At 40.4% G+C, this 24,330-nt stretch overlaps 1 non-coding gene across 1 annotated transcript; it reads right to left on the minus strand.

Moving 5' to 3' along the window:
* Positions 1 to 5,590: 5,590 nt before the first annotated feature.
* LOC145413881 (5S ribosomal RNA) lies at positions 5,591 to 5,709 on the minus strand. The gene has a single exon (XR_013899772.1). It is a non-coding gene; the product is annotated as a 5S ribosomal RNA (ribosomal RNA).
* Between the last annotated feature and the right edge of the window lie 18,621 nt (positions 5,710 to 24,330).

Genomic DNA, 24,330 nt, shown 5'->3' on the forward strand with positions numbered 1-24,330 from the left:
TGCAACTGGTTAATAACCCATCGTTAAGCGGGATATTGTATACTGGGATAGATTAAACGTGTAAAGTAACAGGATACATTTTTCAGCCTTGGGTTTCCCACCCCCCCAACCAAGTCCAAAACTCACCCAAATGAGTCAAAAAACAAATTTAAAGCCAATTTAAATGGCCTAACAGCTGTAAAAGAAGCTAACCTAAGCCTAACACCTATAAATAACTCACTAAAACCAACAAATAAAATCTGAATATCGTCAAATATGTCTACAAAATATCAAGATTAGTGAACTGTACCCCAAAATGACAATGTTCACCCCACCTATGGCTAAAACACATTAATCTAGGTCTAAAAAGTTTATATATCAACCTAAACACACAATTTTAGTCCAAAATATCATCAAAATCAATTTTAAAAAATTAAAACCCAACGTTAAACTGGGTTATGGTGGTATTTCTACCCCCATCAGGCTAGGGTATTGCATCTAGGGGTATAGTTTACCGAGGTATACCTGTACTGTACTAATAATACGTCACATGGACATGATGCAGGTAAATGAATAATATTCATGAAATTTTGATAGATGCAATTCATAAATCTTGTTCAATTTCTCTTCTTGTTGTACAATGCTTGCATAATAACAAGTAAACTGTTAAACATGGTCGTAAAATGAACTAAATAAAATATTGAAAAGATATGATTGATACCATTTCAGAACCAAAAAACTCGGAGGCTGAGTCGTGGAAATTTTACTGACTCCTACTCCAACCAAGAAACAGACAACTCCATGACTCTGACTCCACAACCCTGGTGGTTAGAGTTCCAAAGGCAGCCAGAGGTTTTTCTGTCATGTATAAATGTTACGAGGAGAATAAGTCAGTCTCCTACCCTTAAATGTCCTGGACTACAACAGCCTAGTCTTGGGCGCCTATGCTTCAAAAGGTGCATACTAGGACTGGAAGTTATAGTTATATACTCTGACAATGTTTAGAAAGAGACTGAATGCATTCATCAATAAAAACTAATCAAGTATCTGTCACTGTATTATATATGACACTTATACTATTTCAATTCTGTATATAACATTGCTTATATAGCATGCAGAAATGCAATAAGTACTGTATTAAATTTATATGCTATACTTCATCTGCTTGGTGCCACAAATGTATTACCTGCACCACTACTTATTTTTGACACAGCCTACTGTGGATTGTGATTGGATTAGACTAACCTCCAGGACAATTACATGAAGATTGTATAGCTTATCAATGCAGAAATAACTGCTGGGTGGACTGTTTTATGTATGGTACAAAATAATGAACGGTAGCTATTCTTACTATGCTGCCCACAAGCAGTCCTCTGCAAGTCCCAATACAGGAAACCACCAGTATGGTACCGGTATCTGAATGTCTGACAGAATTTTCACTAGCTGAACTGTAATTTTTTTTGCATCAGCACTTCCATTTCTTCAAATTCACAGTAAAAAATAAATAAAAAAATAAAAAATAAAACTATTCAAACCACCAGACACAAAGAAATGCCCAACAAACCTCCTAGAAAGTGTCCCTGCACTGCATTTTTTTGCATCAAACCCTTTCATTGAATCCACATTACTGTGCATCTGGGAAAACACTCTATGACCACTTGTCATAAACCCAATGTAGGCTAACCCATGTGTTACTGAATGTTATTTCAATCCTGTTCCAGGTTCAGTACTGTGATGCTGTAAGTTTATAGTACATATACAAGTTGTGTACTACAACAACATTTACTTGGGGAGGGTGACTAAAGTCACACATGCGCAACCCTCTATGGCCACTAAACATAGCCTGACATTCCCCTTATGTCACTGATTGTTATTTAAGTCTGTATTGTGATGCTGTAAATGTCCAATGAATCTACTGTATTATGACTGGATATGTACATGGAGAAAAGTGACTAACATCACACATGAGTACCCTCTAAGGCTACTTCTAGTAGCCTTAATATAACTAACCCACGTGAATGGAAGCGTGACCCATTCGACTGACCATTTATGAGTTGTGTGAAATAGTTACCCTCCCATAGAACTCGTTTTCTTTACTGCCAGCCTGTTAGTAAACCCAGTCAGGTAAGGTGGTACTCCTACCTGGATCAAGTATTTTAAACCTCAGGTAAGTGATTTCTCTATGAATTTTTGATGTTTCTCACCAAAAGCAGAGGTTTTAGCCCCCCCCCCCCAAAAAAAAAAAAAAAAAAAAAAAAAAATCGAAAATACCTCGGGATTGGGGGGTGTCAGAGGTGCAAAATAGCTCGGGACGTGACGGGTTAATACATCTGGTGAAGGTTATTTCAGTTATAAAATATTTGTTTTTTTTAATAACAGGTATCAAGTAGTTCATTTGGATTCTGAAGTTTAATAATGTACTTTAGGAAAATGAAATCTCTTTGAATTAATAAATGTTTGTTTTTATCCAATATAACTCACATAATTTTAAGAATATGCTGAGTAATACATATGGCCGAACCATCCCACCCTACTGTCCGAATCATTACCACTGGTAGGGATGGTTCGGACAATTTAGTCACTTGTGTTTCATTAACTATAGCTTCAAGCTGAAAAGAGCTAAGAATTTCATATTATCAACCTAAAGACTCAAATGATGTGGCAACATTTTAACATAAACCAGATTACACTCCTGCTTAAACCTGTTTTATAAATATTAAAAAAAAAAATGTCTGAACCATCACTGCCCTCCCCTAATTAATTCACACAAGTGGTTTATATATCACCTAACCACCTTATTATAAAAGGGGAAAATATTCACTTAAAAATAACTTTACTAGACATAATCCTTTCAGATACTAGGGGTTGCCTGTATCATAATTAGTACAGTATATGCTTAGAACATCCAAGAAAATGATACTTTGTTTTCGTTTTTAAAGGCTCCAACATGCTTGCATGTGTCGGCCTTGGTCACCTAATGGCGGCTCTCCATGCTGCACGATCCACTGCAGCCTCCCTGTTCAGTCCCTTAACCCTGAGGTCACACTTAATGACCTCGTCCCATGTCTTTCTCGGTCTACCCCTCACAACCCCACCCCCAACATTAACACTTCTCACCTTCCTCACCCAATTATCATCCCCCATCCTCTCCACATGTCCAAACCATCTCAATCTACCTCTCCTCATCACAACACCAATACACTCCAGTCCCATCCTACCTCTCAACTCTTCCATCGTAAACCCAGCCCCTCCAGGCCATGGACGCAGGGACGCACTGCACATCCACCTAATCATTGTCATTTCTGTACGTCTGAGCCGGCGAATATCTTCCTCCTTCACTGCCCAGATCTCACTACCATACAGCATTACACTCCTAACACGTGCTGCATACAAAGACCCCCTAGCATGTAGGGAGAATCCTCTCAATGTCAGGAGAGGCAAGAGCTCCCTGAACTTCTTCCAACCACTTCTCACCCTAGCCAAAGAGCTAGCTCCAGTCCCACCTCCAGCACACAACATGTCTCCCAAATAACAAAACTCTTCCACACACTCAAGAGATTCACCAGCAAGTTCAATCCTTTCACGTCTGACAATCTCCACCTGCTCACCCCAACACGCCTTCACATAAAATCAGCATTATTTCGCAGTCTACCTCTGATACCACTACATCTCTTATGCACCCATTTATCACACACACCACACAAGATGGAATTACTTCCCACGCCCTTGTGGCAAACTGCACATGGCCATTCTCCCTCGACTTTGACAGTACCGCCACCAACCCTAGATATCATCACTTTTGTTTTATCTGCATTTACCCTTAAACCCTTGTGCCCCATACCATCTCTCCACTTCCTAAACCTTTCCTCCGCCTCCCTTTCGTTCTCTGCAATCAACACCAAATCATCAGCATACAACTCCCACGGGAGTCCGTTTCTAAAGTCACGTGAAAGGGCTTCAAGTACCATGATAAACAACATGGGACCCGAGGAATTTGTACTCTCACAGTCATGGAATCTGATTTTCTTTTGCCAGTTGATGTACAGTGTCACATTAAACCAACTTTTTCCCTATCAGAAGCATAGGAGTGCAGGGCTGACTTATTCAATCTCAACAAATTTTAAGGTGAGAGTGACCAGCCTCAGTTGCCCTTGAATGGCATCATGGCACACTAAGCCTTAACCACCCCTTGGATAAACTCTTACAATTTAATCCTGATGATACATAATTAACCCACAAAACTACCTGGTGTCACTTAGTTACTGTATATAGTTACCACTCAGGGCACTAAATGGTTTCCTGCTTTACAAGAAACCATTCAGTGGTAGGTGGCTGTGACTATCATCCATTCATCTGACATGGAGCTGCCTACCTCTTCCTTCACCTTTATTATTGTCTGTGTCAGCCCTCCTCTCTTAATTTTCAATTCCTTCCTGACGCTTTATATTAGTCTTCTTTCCACTTTACGTGACATATCACTGGGTGACAAGTCCAAAGGCTTCCTGTAACCCACGAAACCATTTACAATGCTGGGTGGCAACCAAATAATCCGAAAATGGAGTGATGTGGAGCCTGCGCAACTCAAATGCAGCATTCATCCAGGTAACAAAGTTCCTCACTTTTTCCAGTGTGTTGCAATAGCAAGGCACTGTCAAATGCAAGCAAACATCAGTTCACTGCACAGGATGGCCCTTTAAGGGTGGTTGCTTGCCTGCAGTTGATGGGTCTGCTTGGCCAGACAGACCGGGAGTGATCAAAAACAAGAAACAATTTGGCATATAACTCAGTGCTTACATAGACTGGATGGAGAACCCACAAATATCACAATGAATATTTAAGAAATAATAGTACAGGATAGTGCAGCTTCCATTAAAATACTGTACACGTGGATCCTGTAATACAAATGGGAAATGTTAATGGAAGACTGCTCGGATAGTGAAAATTCATATAATGTAGTACATAACTTAAGAGAAAATAGGGTTAGGTTAACTGAACCCCACCAACCCAGATAATTTTACGGAGGAGTATATATTACAAACATACCCACATCTACAGTATACTAAGAACAACAGTCCTTGCTCGGTACTGTATGTACGTACATACATACGTGTATAATATGTAACAGAGAGAGAGAGAGAGAGAGAGAGAGAGAGAGAGAGAGAGAGAAAACACTCGGGGGCTGCGATTGCAACATTCTTGCATACGATGTCACAATCTTCAGAAAACTTTAGTACAGTACCGGTATGCAACACAGATAATTATCTGGTAATTATATACCATAAGAAATGTAGAGGAAAAATAAAATATACCTACTGGGGGAACCTGCCAATGCGCCCGAGGCAGCCTACAGAGCTGTAACCCACACAACCCAGTGTCTGTAACCGACTGGAGGAGTGGAGGACAGACGTGTCACGTGTTTATTACCGACTTTTAACTCGCTGACGGGACCAGTGTTGCCAGGTCTACCAGGCAAAATTTCCGTAGATGATTTTTTTTCATTCATTCATTGCCAGACGCCATGTATCCCAAACGGGGTGGTCAACGGCTTAGAGTTAATTGTTTTACAGGGAGGGGCACTAATCCTCCACCAACCCCACTTGACACGTAGGGATGCCAACAGCATCTGGTGTTCCCAGACGGTCACCCATCCAAGTACTAACCAGACCCAACGTTGCTTAACTTCGCTGATCGGACGGGAAGCGGTATACTCAACGTGGTATGGCCGTTGGCTCCGTAGATGAACTACCAAAAATTTCAGTTTGCTTACAAATTTCCCTAAACTGTCGATTCTCTCATACTTTACTGATGTAGAATATATCTCATCTCTCGTCTCATCAGCCGTCTGTGTGTCCAATGCAGGACCGGCCTTTTCCGACCGAAGTGGGGACGATACAGCCAATGTATCTCTACCAAGTGGCTTAGGCTGTCTAGTAGAGATTGTATGTAGGGTGAGAAGTGCTTGTAAGTGTAATTGTAGTGTCTTTGGATGTGTGTGTAGTCTGTGAACCAAGTGTAATGGACCCGCGCAAGCCGACTGGGTGCAAGCATACTTTATAGTATGCGACACTGGTTCAACCACTGCATCCCTTGTGTCCGCCAATGCAGTACGTGGCCTGAAGAACGCTCCCAAAGTTTATTACCCTGGCGGGGCGCGAACCCTCATTCTTCAGTGTACGAAAAGGCACACTTTACCACTGTACCACAGAGGCTCCGTAGAATATCTATCTGTCTGTCTATATACCTAGGCTGCTTCCCCCAAGGAAAGGGAGGTAGCCGAGACAGGACGACACACTCCCCATTTACTCATCCATTCAAACACATTCATTCGCATCTTAGCCCCAAAGGGAAGAACGGAGAGATCCTCACCACACCACACCGCACAAAGGTCAACTGCGCAATGCAATCAGTGACATCCGCAGCATGGCCCGACAGCAGAGCTGGTTTACCCCTGCCACATCATAACAGACTCATCCCCTTACCCGCACCTGACCTGAAATTGCTGATCAGACCAAGTGCGGGAGAATATTCCCTCAGGGCTGCAACATCACTTATTCATTCACAATTTCTCTCCATTTATTTCTGTCATGCACAGCCACTCTTCCTTGCTCAACAGACATCCCTCTCGCATCCAGTGCTCTCTTCACACTGTCCATCCATCCTATTCGTGGTCTTCCTCTCAGCCTTACACCTCTCACATCAGATCTAGTTATCTTTTTCACCAATCGCTCATTATCCATTCTCTCCATATGCCCAAACCATCGCAACACCCTCTGCTCAACTCTACCATATATATACACACAGTATTGTTCGTACTAAATGGTGGCAACCATCATCCACTCAGATGTTGTACTGCCTACTTGTTCCTTCACCTTTATCGTTTTTTTTTTTTTTTTTTCCCCGTTCCCTCCTCTCTTCCTATTTCTTCCATATTTCCTGTCACTTTTTACTACTCTTTCCTTTTCTGGTGGCTTAACACTGAGTGACAAGCCTAATGGTTTCCTGCAAGCCAGGAAACCATTTACCACGCAGGGTGGTAACCATATAACCAACACATACATATTGCCTACGTGTCAACATGGTGGGCTGACGGAGGGTTTGTGCCCCTCCCCGTAAAATACCTAATTCAAAGACAAACGGTCACCCCTTACGGAATCATGGCGTCTGACTGGGTGGATAGATTAAATGTTCTGAACTCTCTAATTCAAATTCTTCCCTCTCCTTTTGGCACTTTGCCAAAAACCTTTCTAACAACTTTACTTCATCCTTCCCTCCTCTTTTCCTTTCTGATGGCTCTGTAGCTGTTTCTACTAATGAAGTAGAACTCTTCGCTCAGATTTTCTCCTACAATTCCACCTTAGATGAGTCCAGTGCTGTTCCTCCATTACTTCCCTCTGGCAATATAATTTCTTCACCTGATGTGTTTTCTGCCATCACTGGCCTTAATACTAACAAGGCATATGGGCTTGATGGGATCCCTCCTGTTCTTAGAAACTCTGCTTCTGTGCCTACACACTTTAGCCTTTGTCTGTCAAATTGTACCTTTCCTTCTTGTTGGAAGTTTGCTCTCATTCAACCTGTCTCAAAGAATGGTGACCATTCCCAACCCTCTAACTAACGCCCAATTGCTTTAACATCCTGCATGTCTAATGCTTTTGAATCTGTTCTCAACAACCAAAGATTAAAATATTTATCCTATCATAACGTTTCCTAGTCCGTATGGGTTGGTTCCGCCAGGGACGCTCCATTGGCTAAAATTCTCACGTTCCTTTCAGACTCCTGTTCATCCTGTTTTCGGGACTTGAGTAAAAGCTTTGCCACTGCACCTGACATCTCAAAGGCTTTCGATCAAGTCTGGCATAAACCTTCAATTTTCAAACTGCCCTCATACGGTTTGCATCCTTCAATCTGTGCCTTCACCTCAAGCTTCCTTTCTGGTTGTTCTGTTGCTGTTGTTGTAGCCGGCCACCGTTCTTCTCCTTGGCCTATCTATAGAGGTGTTCTGCAGGGTCTTATCACCAACTCTCTTCCTTCTACTCATAAATTACCACCTAAGCCAGGGGTTCTTAACCTGGGGTCCATGGACCCCCCAAGGGGTCCATGGATGAGCTTCAGGGGGTCCGTGAAGGTCAGAATAATTGAGAACAATTTCGTGATGCCGTTTGGCATCATTGAAAAAAAAAAAAAAAAAAAAAAAAAATCGAGGAGTCTTGAAGAATTCTGGTGTTCGTTGACACAACCCTACCCGCGTCTGGCAAAGCAAACTATGGGTGCTGTGATTCCGTTTGCTACTACATACCTTTGTGAGTCAGGGTTTTCAGCCTTTGTTTCTATCAAAACGAAAAGTCGAACTTAACTGGATGTCAATGATGACATGCGTGTTTCCTTGCCAAAGACCACTCCACAAATTCATCTTCTTATTCAAGCCAAACAACAACCCTGTCACTGAAATGAACTTTTGAGCAGAATTAATGTTTTTTGTTTAATTTGCACAAGTTGGATGTATTTCATTTTTTCATCGACTGGCCATTAGCTTTTCCATGAAAGTGGGAAACAGTTCTTTGTAAAGACAGTTTTATACTTTGTTCTTACCTAATTGTATCTTTACAGGAATGAGTCAAGCTCGTACTGTCCCGTGTCTTAAACCATATTTATCGTACATATCCTTAAATTTGTGAATTTGTTTGGCACACACTATTTCATTCGGTAGTGCATTCCATTGATCAATTGCTCTGTTTGGGAAACTGAATTTCCTTACGTCTTTATCACCTCTCTTCTTATGCAGTTTTTTGCAGTGTCCCCTTGCTGATGCTTCTCCATATGTTCAGTAATCATTTATGTCTACTTTCTCCTTCCCTGATATGCACTTATATAGCATTATCATGTCACCTCTTTTCCTTCTCTCCTGTAGTGTTGGTAGATTCAGTTTATTTAGTCTTTCTTCGTAGCTTAGGTCCCTTAAGCTTGGTATCCATCTTGTAGCGGCCCTTTGAACTTTTTCAATCTTGGCTATGTGCTTTTTGAGATGAGGACTCCAGACTACTGATGCATATTCCAGGGTTGGTCTAATGAATGATGTTATTATCCTTCTTAGCATGTCTTCATTTATGTATGTGAATGCTATTCTCATATTTGCAAGCAGTGTATACATGTTCCGTACCTTCTCGCTGATGTGGTCAGCCGGAGATAGTCTGTTATTGATAATCACACCTAGGTCTTTCTCTCTTTCTGATGTGTATAGGGTTTTATTTCCTAACTTATAATCCCACTTTTCCACTTTTCCACTTTTACCAAACTTGATTACATGACACTTATCCACATTGAATTCCATTTGCCATGTACTACTCCATTCATGAAGTTTATTTAATTCTTCTTGTAGCTCTTTACAAGAGTCTGTGTTAGTAATTCTGCTTTGTATTTTTGCATCATCTGCAAACATATTCAGATAGCTCTCATTTCCAGTGTTACTGTTTAAATCATTTATACACTGCATGAGGTAGTTTTCAATAAAATAAGGTACATTCATTGCATGCAAAAGGCTGTGTTTGTGCTTATGTGCATTTCTGTAGCTTTCACTAGATTCGCGAAGGGGTCCGTGACTCAAAAAAGGTTAAGTACCACTGATCTAAGCTGTACATCTAACCCTAGCCATTCATACACTGATGATCACCCTTTAGCTTTCCATCTGCTTCCCGCAACGTCCATCCAGCAGTTACTTAACAGACAAGGGATGAAGCTATGGCAAACCTAATGTCTGACTTGGCTCAAATCTCTGACTGGAGTAAAAGTAATCTTACTGTTTTTTAATGTATCAAAAACTCAGTTCTTAAGTCTTTCGACTCGTCAAAATCTACCACAAGAGTATTCTCTAATTTTTAACAATATCCAACTCAATCCCCCATCATCTTTGAACATACTTGGTGCTTCATTTTCTCGCGATTCATCTTGGAAAGATCATAATACCTCATAAAATCTGCTTCCAAGAAATTAGGTGTGCTAAACCGGCTCCATGCCTTCTATACCCCTGCACTGTTGTTGACTTTATACACGCATTTTATTCGCCCGTGTGTGGAGTACAACTCTCATGTGTTGGGGGGCTCCTCACATACAGCTCTTCTCAACAAGGTGGTCAAAGCCTTTTCATCTCATTAATGCTCCTCCTCTTACTGGCCCCCTTCAACCTCTGTCTCTTCGCCGCACTGTTATATTTTGATCTCTTCTATCACTACTTCAGTGGTCACTGTTTCTTTGAACTGTATGCTTGCATCCCCCCCCCACCACCACCACCACCACCACTATTGGCGGGGGCGTAGCACTCGCCTAGCAGCAAACTCTCATCCTTTCTTGCCCAACTCTCTAATGCAAGAGTTAACCGTTACTCCTAGTCCTCCATGTAGGCAACAGGTCATCTCTGGAACTGTCATCTGTATGCATTTCCTACTGCCTATGATCTCCAGTCTTTTAAACGCAGCGTGTCCAGGCATCTCGAAGTGAACGGATCTTGAATTTAGCTGTTATTTTGTTTTCAGTTTTTTTCCTTGGAGGGAACAATCTTTCGGGCTACTAGCCTATGATTCCTTCTTCTTTGCACATATATATCACTTTTGAGTAACTGCTATCATTGGATTCTTGTCTTTAGTGATGAGGTTGAGCACTTCGAAAACTTCCTTGAATTATTAATATATATTCTCAGTTAAGGGTGGGGGTATTGATTTTTTACATCTCTTGCATACCTTAAAATCTGTGATTTTTCTTACAAAAAAATCCACACTACGCGAAAAATGCGGCGGGGATTTCCCTGCAGTTTCATGTCTGCACACACACACACACACACACACACACAGTAAGAGATGGTTGTTGTGGGGGGGGGGGGTGCACAGCTACAGTCCGATGAATCTTACTTCGCTGATGGCCACGAACATACGATTTTATTGAGCAGAAAATCGCTGGTAAAATTGGTGGTGGTAGTAATGGTAGTTGTGATGATGGTGGTGGTGGTTGTGGTAGTGGTGGCCGCTATGATAATGGTGGTTTTCTATTAACCATAATTGCCTCACTTTCAGACATAAAGTTTAAATACAAATGGACGTGCCCAAAAGAAATTACTTGCATATTACTGATGAAGGTTAACTTACAAAAAACAGTGATAAAAATTTTGCATGGGGCATTCATTGACAAAACATTCTAACACGGGGCATTCATCAACCCTGTACCGGACGCCTTCCCGACAGGACACTATATACACCCAGTAGTAAATCTGGAGCATACAAATATGACTGGGGAGTGGGAGGGGGAGGAATGGCTCAATGTTTATAATACACCTCAGTATGCATTCTTGGCCATGGCTGGTGAGAACTGAAATTCACACTTTTTACGAGGATAATCTGTTGGCACGCACAATTCAGTGTCGGCTGACTGCAGTTAAGGGCTTTCCTCCGTAACCTACTCGTGCTTTGAAACCGTCAAAGGGGGAAGGAGATAAAGAAATGGCCTAGGAAAGGAATGGTTGAGATGGGACGGAAATTTGGCCGGCGGTGACACTGGGGTAGGAAAATGTTCCTTGTGAAAATGGGTGTTGTAAGAGTAGGTTAATGGTTTAAGTGCAGTGAAGATGTTAAGAAATACCCTCCAAGAATGACGAGTGGAGATCAAGGATTAGCTTCTGGAGATGAGAATGTGTGGGATGGGTTAGTTTCTTAAGTTATTCTCTTAGATTAGGTTGCGTTAAAGCAGGTTAACGTAAAAAATAAACGGGAAAACGAGGACAGAAAGAGGGAAAAAATGGATGAATGACCATCCTGGGAGAGTCAAAATCGGTGTGTAATGCAAAAATGGTATACAGAAGGGAAATTTCCGTACCAGACATATCACTGCGTCCAGTGACACCCTCTTGGCCTCACCCAAGGAGTTGCACTAATAAAATCTGATGTGGACACGGACAAAGGGAGAGAACCAAACTATAGGCTATTCGCTGCAGAAACCAGAAAACATTGAGGTGGACCATACAAACAGGCAGTGTCAGGGCAAAGGCTTACCAATTCCCAAGGATAGCGACAACCATCGAAAGTGCAACGCAGACGTCAAAATTCTTGCTTATAAACCGCTTGTTTGGTCACATCTACAACACCGTGACACCGTTTGCTATCCAGGCACTCAATGTTACAGAACAAAACAAACCTGCAAGGTGGATCAGATACAAGCGGATATATTTCTCGACAATGAATACGGTAAATGAAATGAGTTAGTCATCGAAATGGAGGGCAACAAGCATATCCTCTGAGTATAATATTAACCGAAATGGAGGGCAAAAAGCATATCCTGTGAGTAAGTTAAATACTTGGCTGTATCCTTGGTGTCAAGCTTCGCACTACCTCCTCCTTATCCACATATTTTGCATAGTATCTTTAACATTATCTTGTACATTAATTATATAATTTAAACATCGACAGCAATAACATTATTAACAAACAAGAGAGTACCGAGATGTAATGTGCCAAATAAATCGCAATGGGAGGTACGATACGACCTGCAACCTTACAGCGTTCAGACGAGCTTTCGTAACACTAATTCGTTTGTAAACGAATGATATGAGATGGCAGAAGTCTTCCAGTATCTCTGTTCATCTTAAAATAAATAAAAACATAAATTCTTATTATGAGAAAGACTGGATGGTATATTGCTTTGTAAATATCATCCAAGGTTTGGCGAAACCGTCGCAAAGTTGAACCATCCATGGCGCAACAGCTGAAATTCTTTCACCGTTTCTAGCCAGTTGTAAATACTTCCCAGGAAAAGAGATAATAGTAGCTTCTCCCGCGTTACATATCAGCAAGAAATTCTGTCATTAAGACAAAAGCTACTTAAGTGCTTGCCAGTGTATAAAAGAATTGGCCCCTACAAGTTACGCTCCATTTCAAGGTCATTAAAAGCCCGCCAAACCTTCCAAATTCCAAACTTTCCATCATCCCGTTAAATACTGTGTGATCGGTCCTCAACAAATTTGCCTACAGAATACATATTGCGTAACTCTAATAATACATGTTATTTTTAAGCAGACGAGACGGACAAAAGTGCGTGTGGCTCGTAATGCCGCGTACTTTAAGTGTGGCAACATGGCGGGCTTGGAATGACGTCACGGTGCTGATGGTTGCTAGTTGGTGCCCATGACGGGGAACATAAACACGATGGAGAAAGAGTAAATATTATGGACAGGCTGCACAGATACTGTGCAGTGCATACACAATTATTACTATTATTGTTGTTATTATTATTAACATTCATTCACTGATTTGGTTCAAACCACACATCTATTCACTATCACCCAAGCCACGCCCCCTTCCACTTTGTTAAACCATATATCCACCCACCCACTCAAACCACACATTCATTCATCCACCATATATCCATCCACTCATCATTCGCACCACGCATTCATTCACTTAACTTACACATCCCTTCACTCACCACACATCCATTCACCCAGCAAACACCCATTCTCTCACTCATCATACATCAATTCTCCCATGCCCCTTCAAAACGATGACCTTACCTTGAAAAATAATGCTGGCTTCCCCCCAACGATTTTCCTTAGCCCTCTCGTCCTGAAGGGTTAACACTATTTCCATTAACCCCTTCACATCGATGACCCATTAAGCAAAAAGTTACTAGAGAGAGAGAGAGAGAGAGAGAGAGAGAGAAACCATGATCATTAATCAGTATTTGTCTTATAGGCCCCAAAAAAAAAAAAAAAATCCTCAAACCCCTTCTCTACGAGACGTTGCTTTTAAGTTCATAGTAAAATAGTCTGGTGGCAGCAGGAATGAAATACATGGAGCCTTAGTGAAGCTGAGAGAGAGAGAGAGAGAGAGAGAGAGTTGGGAGGAGTGCGCGACGGACGATGTAAACATTGTCAAGTGTGGGCGTGTTCGGACAGGGAGCTTGACTTGGGTTACCTTTTTAAATATTTTCTTGCACCACCATAAACATCATTGCAGCGTACTCTGTCGCAATCTTTATTTTCCCAGATATCAAGGCATCTTCTATACAGTTCGGATACAACCTAAAAGAATCACTACCCGGAAACCCAAGCCAGCGACTCTTCAGGTAATCCGAACCTGTTTGCCGATACCATGTGCATCACTTTCGTATCGTTTGATATAAAACATATCACACTAAAATAAAAAATAAGGAATAATTTCATGACAATTACTCCGCACTATCAATGACACAAGTTGTATATACATCTTCATCTCATTTCATATTTAAAACTGTAATTACAAACCCGGCAACTGAAGCAGACAGGTTATAATAATAATAATATTATTATTATTATTTATTTGTTTGCATCCGAGGGTTGGTTGGTGTTTACTGCTCTCACAGTGCCACTTAGGGGCGACTGAGGCTGGTCATCCTCGCCTTAAGTGTCAGGACTGAGACTGCCTTCCCTCCTAATGGGACAATATGAATAGATAGATGGATAAATAGACAGATATGGGCAGACAGACCATGATTATTTTTGCATTATTGTTATTATTATTATTATTATTGTTAGTATTATTATTATTAGTACAGTAGTTGTAGTGGTAGTAGAAGATTATTATTATTCAATCAATCAATCATTTCCTGTGGCACCCCACGGGATGCATAGGGTCTCAATGAACTCTCTCCACCAATATTTGTCTCTTGCCATCTCCTTCAGGTCCCACCAACACTCCTCTCCTGCTTCTTTTTTCATTGTCCTCAACCAGGTTTCCCTCGGCCTACCTCTACCTCTTCTTCCTCTAGCAATCCACTCTGGCACATCCTGTATTAAACAACTTTCTTTTCTGTGTATGTGCCCCAGCCACTTCCAGCGAGACAGTCTCACATATTCATTAACTGGCTCCACTCTCGTAATATCCCTTACTCTTTCATTTGTAACTCTGTCTTGCCACTTTACCCCAAGAATCCTCAGTATTTTATTCTCAAATCCTAATACTTTCTGATCTGTTGCAATTGTACTGTACCATGACTCATGCCCGTAAATTAAAATGGGTCTAACCATGGACTTGTAAATTTTCACTTTAGTATGTACCGAAAGCATATTATTATTCCAAACAGATTTCAACATTCCAACAGCTCGCCAAGCCTGTCTAATCCTCTCCTCAATTTCATTGTTTAATGATCCATTAGATGATACAATCGTTCCCAGATATTTAAAGTTTTCTACATTCTTCACCACATTATTCCCAATTACACAATCGATTTGGTTCTCCACGTTCATATAAATAATTTCAGTCTTTCCACAATTTATTACCAATCCCACTTTTTCTCCTTCCTCCACCAGACAATCGAGCACCCTCTGCATCTCGTAAATACTTCCGCAAATCAGTACAATATCATCAGCATAGTCCAAATCCATCAGCTTCATATTTTCTTTCCAGTTAACTCCTGCACCTGTTCTCCTTACAACCTTTTTCATAATATAATCCATAACCAAAACAAACAACAATGGCGAAAGAACTCCTTGAATCACTCCTGACCTAACTTGAAATGGATCACTCAAAGAACCATCCACCATTACCTTACAAAAAGTACCTTCATGCAGGCTTCTAATAATATTTACAAACTTTTCTGGTATACCATAGAATCTCATAATTTTCAACATAGCTCCACGTGAAACACTATCAAACGCCTTTTCAAAATCCACAAAACACATGTTAAGTGGCATTTTCATCTCATTAGCTTGTTGCATTCGATGCCTTACAATAAAAATCTGATCATTACAACCTCGACCCTTTCTAAATCCCGCTAGTTCTTCTCTTAAAATTTTATCAATTACTGGCTCTATTCTGTTCAACAAGATTTTGGAAAAGACTTTTGCAACTACAGGTGTCAAAGTTATCCCCCTCCAATTGCCACACACACTTAAATCTCCCTTTTTTGGTATTTTTATAATCACTCCATTTTTCCAATCTTCTGGAATTCCACCATTATCCCAAGCCACATTAAAAAGGTTCAAAAGTGCATTCATCAACTCGTCATTTTCCACCTTAAGCATTTCAGGGAATATTCCATCCTCACCTGGAGCCTTAAAATTCTTTAACTCCTTTATAGATTTTGCTACCTCTTCCAAAGTTATATCCCCTGTTACTATCTGCAAATCTCTCTCGGCTGGCAAAATGTCCTCTTCAGCTGGGATTGGTCTATTTAGAAGAGATTCAAAGTGCTCTTTCCATCTTCCTTTTATATCCAAATCTTTAGTCATCAAATTACCATTTCTATCTCGTACAGGTATTTCCTTCCTTCTCTTTTCAGTCCCAGTTAACTCCTTTATGGCATGATACGCTGCTCTTGTGCTCTGACCGTCATTTTTACTTAATTTAATTTCTGTCTCTGTCGCCTTTTCATCATATAGTCTCCTCTTATCACGTCTAAAGAGTCTTTTTACTTCAGAATGTAAACTCCAATACTTTGCTCTAAGTACTTCAACTACCTGGCCATCAACATGTTGTTCTTCACTTCTTAACTTAGCCTCTTTCCTTTTCTGAATTACATTCCATGTTTCATCTGACATCCACTTTTTCCTTCTCGCTTTTCCCTTTTTCTTAATAGTAACCTTAGCACTCTCATAATATTATTATTAGCACTCTCATAATATTATTATTATTATTATTACCTGTACTACTATTACAGTGAACGTGATGGCAGCATTACTACGGGGTACATCCACAGCACATCTAATCTACTATCATTCGTCTACTATTTACCGCGCGAACCGGTAATTGAGGCAACCTGAGATCGAACCCCTTCACTACGAACCCCCTTTCTTGCTACCGCTGGACGATTTTCTTCAGCTTTCTGGGGGCGACCTCTCGTTATGAAAGGATTAATGAAGGATGGGGCGCCTGTATTCTCATCGGTGAAGGAAGCTCCCTAACACCTTTTCCTATGCGATTTGTTTTTCTTATTACATCTTACTTTCATATTCAGTTATATAATTACTTCAAACACCATTAAAACAAGGGAAATAGCAACAAAACAACGGACATGGCAACAAAACAACGGAAATAGCAACAATAAAACAAGGGAAATAGCAACAATAAAACAAATAGCAAGAAAACGGACATGGCAACAAAACAACGGAAATAGCAACAATTAAAACAAGGGAAATTGCAACAATAAAACAAATAGCAACAAAACAACGGATATGGCAACAATAAAACAACGGAAATAGCAACAATAAAACAACGGAAATACCAACAATAAAACAACGGAAATACCAACAATAAAACAACGGAAATAGCAACACTAGCAACAATAAAACAGAAATAGCAACAATAAAACAATGGAAATAGCAACAAAACAAGGGACATAGCAACAATAAAATAGCAATTAAAACAAAGCAACAATAAAACAAGGGACATAGCAACAATAAAAGACAAAGCAATAATAAAACAAGGGAAATAGCAACAATAAAACAAAGCAACAATAAAACAATGGAAATAGCAGGAATAAAACAATAAGACGTTAACCCTTTGACAGCGTCGTACAGACGGTTTTTCTCTGCTGAATAAAATCGTCAGGCGTTACCCAGATCCTCCAAGTCCTAAAGGGAAAACACACACACACACTGAAAGAGGTTATTCATTCATTTACTTCATTCATTTATTTTCGTCCCCTTGGTGGCTTAATTCACGTGGGTCTGCGGAGAAAAAAAAAAAAATACAGCTCTACATCGTTTCCATGGCACTTCTTCGTGACTGACAATATTTCAGCGTTAAACCAAGGATGAAATGGAGGGTTGGAGTGGAGAGATATATCAGGCAGCGGGGGGGGGGGGGTTGAGCTGGAGGGAAAGCAACCAAATAGCAAAGGACAGAGAAATCTGGAGGCGACTTGTTTGTGGCCATCCCTTACTGGACTGAGATGTCTGGAGATAGATAGACATAGAGACAAAACGATAGATAGACTGACAGATGGATAGACAGAGTACGTAATCGGATTAGGAACTTAATCCATAAAATCATCTGTCGGAAGCAACAAGAAATTAGAAAAAAAAAAGAAAAAAAAGGCGCCAACGCACTCAAGATCACTACCATATTTTCTTTTTTTACAAGTCTGACCTTGGGCATAAGCTTCAGAGTCCGTTCCCTGAGGCACAGCAGTCCTCCTACGTCTCCCCATGTCACCACTTAGGCGCTAACCCCCACCGTCCATACTGAATACATGCTAGGGGTCACATACAGGACTGGTGCACTGGTATTGTGCTGGTGTTTTCATGTCGGCGGGTCTTATGGTAGGTCAGCTGACCTTAAACTGCCATCTCATTCTGAATGCTGAGAAGAAAATGATGCTAGTCATGAAGAAGTGCTACGAAAAGAATGCAGGGTTGTAGTACACTTATCCTGCTACTGAGCTAAAAAAAAAAAAAAAAAAAAAAAACGGCCAAATTAATGTTGAGAGTATTTAAGTCCTTCACTTCAAGGTCTTGCCAAAGTTGAGGAAAATCGTCTGGAGATGGAAAGAATTATGAATGACGTCATCATACGGAGAGTTAATAAAGAGTTTCTAACCCCCTGATCATTATCTCTCTCTCTCTTCCACATCACTCCTCTCCTCGCCTCCTCCCTCCACCTCCCCTCCTCCATCTATCCATCTTTCCTCCCTCCACCTCCCCTCCTCCATCTATCCATCTTTCCTCCCTCCTCCCTCCTTCCTTCCCTCACTCCTCCTTTCAGTCTCCCTCTTCTTTCTTCCTTTCTCCCTCCCACTTGCAGCTTTCCTAACTATTCCATCCTCCCTCTTCCACTCACCCTCACTCTCCTCTCCCTCCCTCATTTCTTCCTCCAGTTTCCCTTCCCTCTCCCATCCTCTTCTTTCCTTCCTCCTAAAAGCATCTAAAAAAAAAAAAAAAATGCCGAACGAAATTTGCAATACGAACACGGGGAGGAAAATACGAAGAAATATACACAGGAAAAAACGAAAAAAGCACGAAGGTAAAAATACGGAAAAGTCAAATGCAGGACAAATACGGGTGGAGAAATAAATAAATAAATATATATATATATATATATATATATATATTATATATATATATTATATATATATATTATATATATATTATATATATATATTATATATATATATATATATATATATATATTTTATATATATATTATATATATATATATATATATATTTTATATATATATTATATATATATATATTATATATATATATATATATATATATATATATATATATATATATATATATATATATATATATATATAAGAGGGAAACAAGGAAAAAGTCGGAGGGAAACAGGACTGGAAAACAGAAGAAACAAGACAGAGCATTAAGAGAGCACATCACCCGCGCCAAATATATATTTGACTTTGCCCTGTGACCTTCCCCTTCGAGAGATTACTCTAAGAAAAATAATAATAATAATTACTTTATTCTTACCTAGCCCTAAACCGTTCCACTAACTCTGGTTCAGCTCAGATCAAAACTTCGTGTGGTCACTGACTTTTGATCTCTCCCTGTGACCTTGACCTTTCGATAACCTGCTCAAAAAGTAAACGAAATTCTGTACACATATGAACGATTGCCAGAAGTGGAGAGGAATTCCATCCATTCATCCATCATCCAATCCAGTATTACCTCACGAGAAATGCAGGGTGCCGGGGCTAGGTTTGTCCGTCCAATCAACTGACCACCTAAGTTCAAAACATGAACAATAATAATTCTCGTAATATCATCATAAATCGTTTTCAACACAAAATATCGTGGGAAAAAAATAGCTTTGTCATACTATCATCAAGTACTTGCTGGGGAATGTAATACTTTGACAGCCGTAAATAAGGCATGAACAATACTTTTTTGCCCGTCTATCGTTCACAGTGCTTGAGATATTGTTTACTGTTTTTCTTATTCACGGCTACGTTGAGGCATAACAGTTAAGTGAGTATTGGATATTTAGGCTATTCTCACACGGTATTTATCTGGTCAAAGCGCAGTTTATGTATAGTACCAAGATCAAGATCTTGATCTAGATTAGTACTACGAAAGTTGTGAATGTCGATATTCTGAACTTCCCTGTAGGCCAAAACTCTCAAGTGGTCAGTTACGGTGCGTAAGTACCTGACAGATTTTAGGATTTTGTAACTTATTTCACATACCTCAGTGTCACAACAGGACAATACTACGGCTCTGCATCCTTGCCACAGCATTTCTTCCTGACTTACACCATATTCTAGCATGGAGAAATGACAAGTTTAGACCAAGTTAAAGTGAAGAGAGTATAGCTTCTTTCCCATTCGCGGCATTACGAGAAGCCTAAACCCCCCACCCACACGACTGGAGCGCCCTGAACCACTCGACAACCAGGCGCCTAACGCATCACTTCATCCCCCAGCATGCACAAACTAATGGAACGGGGGGGGGGGTGAAATACGGAGGAAAAGCATCACACGAGAGAGAGAGAGAGAGAGAGAGAGAGAGAGAGAGAGAGAGAGAGAGAGAATCATTAACCCCCTCACACACTGTAGATATTCGTCCCAAGTGATGCGTTAGGCGCCTGGTTGTCGAGTGGTTCAGGGCGCTCCAGTCGTGTGGGTGGGGGGTTTAGGCTTCTCGTAATGGAAAAACACAGGAGAAAAATGTGCAGGAAAAATTCGGAAAAACATGGACAGGACGAAAAATCATGGAAAATACGGAAGATGAAAAAAAGACGGGAAATAATAGGGGATATCAAATACGACGAAAAATACGGATGGAAAATACGGACCAAACATCCAGTGGAAAAATACGGAAGGGAAAGAAAAAATACGATATGAAAATACGGGGAAGCACTGAGAGATATATAGGGGTATAGAAAATACGGAGTGAAAAATGCGCAATGAAAAAAAAAAATGAAAAAAATAGGAAGCAGTTATGAGGACGGCGTGAAAATATTACGAGAAAACTATGAACGACTGAAATACTGGGGAAAAATACAGGAATAAAAACGAAAATACGAATAACTGAAGAAAAATAGAAAGGAGGGGAAACTAAGACTAATACGAATAAATAAATGATGAAATAAAGGGAAAATGCAAATCGAACGGACGCACAGTAAGAAGTTAGCCTAATTATACTTTTAAAATATGGAAGAAAATACGCAGGAAAACGGAGATATGCGGAGGAAAACGGAAATATGGAAGAAAACGGAAACACGGAAGAAAATGGGAAAATATTTAAAAAGAAAGCGGAATAAAAGGGAGGGACGATGCTATAATGGGAACAGAAAATTACGAAATTGGGAAAATACGGAAAAAATGCGAGAAAAGTGCGATGGATGGAACACTGGTAAAATAATACGGAAAGACGAACGAAATACAAAAATAATATGGAATGAACATATGCGTAGAAAAATACGGAGTGAAAATAATACGGAGGGAAATGTACACTGGGGAAATAAGGGAAAAAATATGGATGAAAAGGGGAAGAATGACGCCATCGATCCAGGGAACAAACTACGCAATACGCACTGACGCCACTCCCGCCTCTCTCTCTCTCTCTCTCCGACTTTTTTCTCCCTCCTGTTCCGCCTCTCTCTCTCTCTCTCTCTCTCTCTCTCTCTCTCTCTCTCTTCAGTACGATATCTCATTTCTCATTCTCATTACCACCTTACAATTTCATTCAGTTTTAGGGGGACATGATGATGATGATGATGATGATGATGAGTGGCACGAATAGTATGGCTAATGGTGGTGATAAAGAAGTTATGATGATGATGATGATGCTTGATGATGGACTGGCAATTAGGGTGATGATGACGATGACGACGACTAGCAATTAGGGTGATGGGGATGATGATGACTGGTTGTGATGAGCGAGGGTGACGATGATGATGACTGGTGGTGATGAGCGAGGGTGACGATGATGATGACAGGTATTTATGAGGGCGATGATGATGATGGTGACTGGCAATTATGGTGACGAGTGAGGGTGATGATAGTGACGATGATGATGACTGGCAATTATGGTGATGAGGGTGGTGATAATGATGGTTATAAATGTGAATACAGTGTGTAAGGCTATGTGAGATAAGGACGAAAATCTGGGTCGTTAAAATGGAATGCAGTAAAAATAAGACCTATACACTATTCACTCTACTGTACATCCTTCCCAGAGCACTTCTTCGTGACTAGGATGATTCTTGCCCCAGATTTTTCATCCTTCTGCAGCTATTTCACGTAGCTCAGTGGCAGAAAGACAATAATACGGCTCTACATCCTTCCCCACAACACTTCTTCGTGACTACCATCGTACGCTATTGCTAATCTATTCCTACAGCTCAGCCCTCAAGATGGACAGAGGGCAATTTTAGGCCAAGTTAAGAGTGAAAAGAGTATAGTCACGAAGAAGTGCTATGGACAGAAGGTAAAGCCACAGTTTCACCTTATTTTACTGCGCTACAGGAGATGGGCTGCACAATGATGTTAGGTAAAGAAGCTCCCTAACACCTCTTCCTTAGCGATTTATTTTCAGATAGGTTTGGTTATTATCCTTTTGGACGCCACTTATGCAAGGTATGGCGATATTTCAGGGATTTACGTAAAACACAAAAGGCGACAGTAAGGAGTAATAAGCTGAGTAAATCGCTTAGGAAAAGGTGTTAGGGAGCTTCCATGCAACTGCGACTTAGCATTCATGGGGTTGGAAGAGTTGATAGTAAACCGATTCTCTCTCTCTCTCTCTCTCTCTCTAATAAATGAAAGATAAAGGAGACTAACCTTTTCATAACGAGGTATCTCCCTTAAAAAAAAAAAAAAAAATGCAGTACCCCCCAAATCGAAGAGCAAACGAAATACAGAAATAAATATATGAGAATAAGGAAATATAAAAAAAAAACGGTAAATAATATAAAACACGAATAAATGGATAAATAAAGGCGAATAAATAAAATACGTTACCGTGTCGATTTTTTTCTGCTTTATTTGTTACCTCGACTTTTTTTTTTTTTCAGCTGAAGGAAAGGCGTCTCGGGCTGAAGAGGTTAAATCCAATTACTGAGACTCTTCCCTACAGCAAGACGATCTACTGCTCTACGGCCAGACGATTTTTAGCTCAAGATGGTCCTCTATCCACAAATTTATCTATCTAGTCTACTTATATCTACCTAGCCTATCTATTCATCCATCTATCTATTAATCTATCTAGCCTATTTATCCATCCATCCATCTGTATATCTATCTAGCCTATTTATCTATCCAACTGTCTATATATCTAGCTAGCCTGTTCATCCATCCATACGTTCACCTACAGTACATATTCATCCATCCACATACCTCTTTCCATCCATCCGTTTACCTACACATCCACCCATCCACCTTCCATCCATCCGTCCACCTACACATCCACCTTCCATCCATCTGTCCATCTACATATCCACCCATCCACCTTCCATCAATTCATCCGTCCACCATCAATCCATCTGTCCATCTACATATCCACCCATCCACCTTCCATCCATCAATCCATCCGTCCACCATCAATCCACCTGTCCACCTACATAATTATCAACCCATCCGCCTACCTCCTTTCATCCGTCCATTCATCTGCCCGTCCACCTACATATCCACCCATTCACCCTCCATCCATTCATCCATCCGTCCACCGACATATCCACCCATCCACCTTCCATCCATCCATCCACCTACATATCCACCCATCCACCTTCCATCAGTTCATCCGTCCACCTACATAATCCACCCATCCGCCTTCCACCCATCAATCCATCCGTGCACCTACATATCCACCCATCCGCCTTCCATCAACCCATCCGTCCACATACATATCCACCCACACACCTACCTTCCTTCCTTCCAACCATCCATCCATCCATTTTTGAAGAAACTCGAGTTAAACGATACAAAGAATGGGAAATAAACCATAATAGGAACAATTAGGACAGTTGCATCTGTTTACCTTAGCCAAGCGATCACAACGATGGGATTTAACTCAGAATCTTCAAAAGTCATGATAAAATGTTCTATATATATATATATATATATATATATATATATATATATATATATATATATATATATATATAAAAGTGCTTCACGGTAGACTGGTCGAACTAAACTAGAAACAATGGACGTAAAATAATTGGTATGCGTTTCTACTCACATGAAGCTATGCACTTTTTCTTCAAGAGTCGTAAATACATGGAACAAGCTGCCTCATGTGGTGAACTGTGATGGAGTACTTACAGTTAAAAACCACCTGGATATGTACAGTATATGTCTTCTTATCCCCAACCAAACATGTTCACTTCTGAGTAATACATTTGTGAATTGTCTTGCAGTTTAAAACGTGGGG

This window comes from Coenobita brevimanus, chromosome 97, assembly GCF_032717465.1.
Source record: "Coenobita brevimanus isolate Jiangsu-jjx chromosome 97, ASM3271746v2, whole genome shotgun sequence".
Classification (NCBI taxonomy): Eukaryota; Metazoa; Arthropoda; class Malacostraca; order Decapoda; family Coenobitidae; genus Coenobita; species Coenobita brevimanus.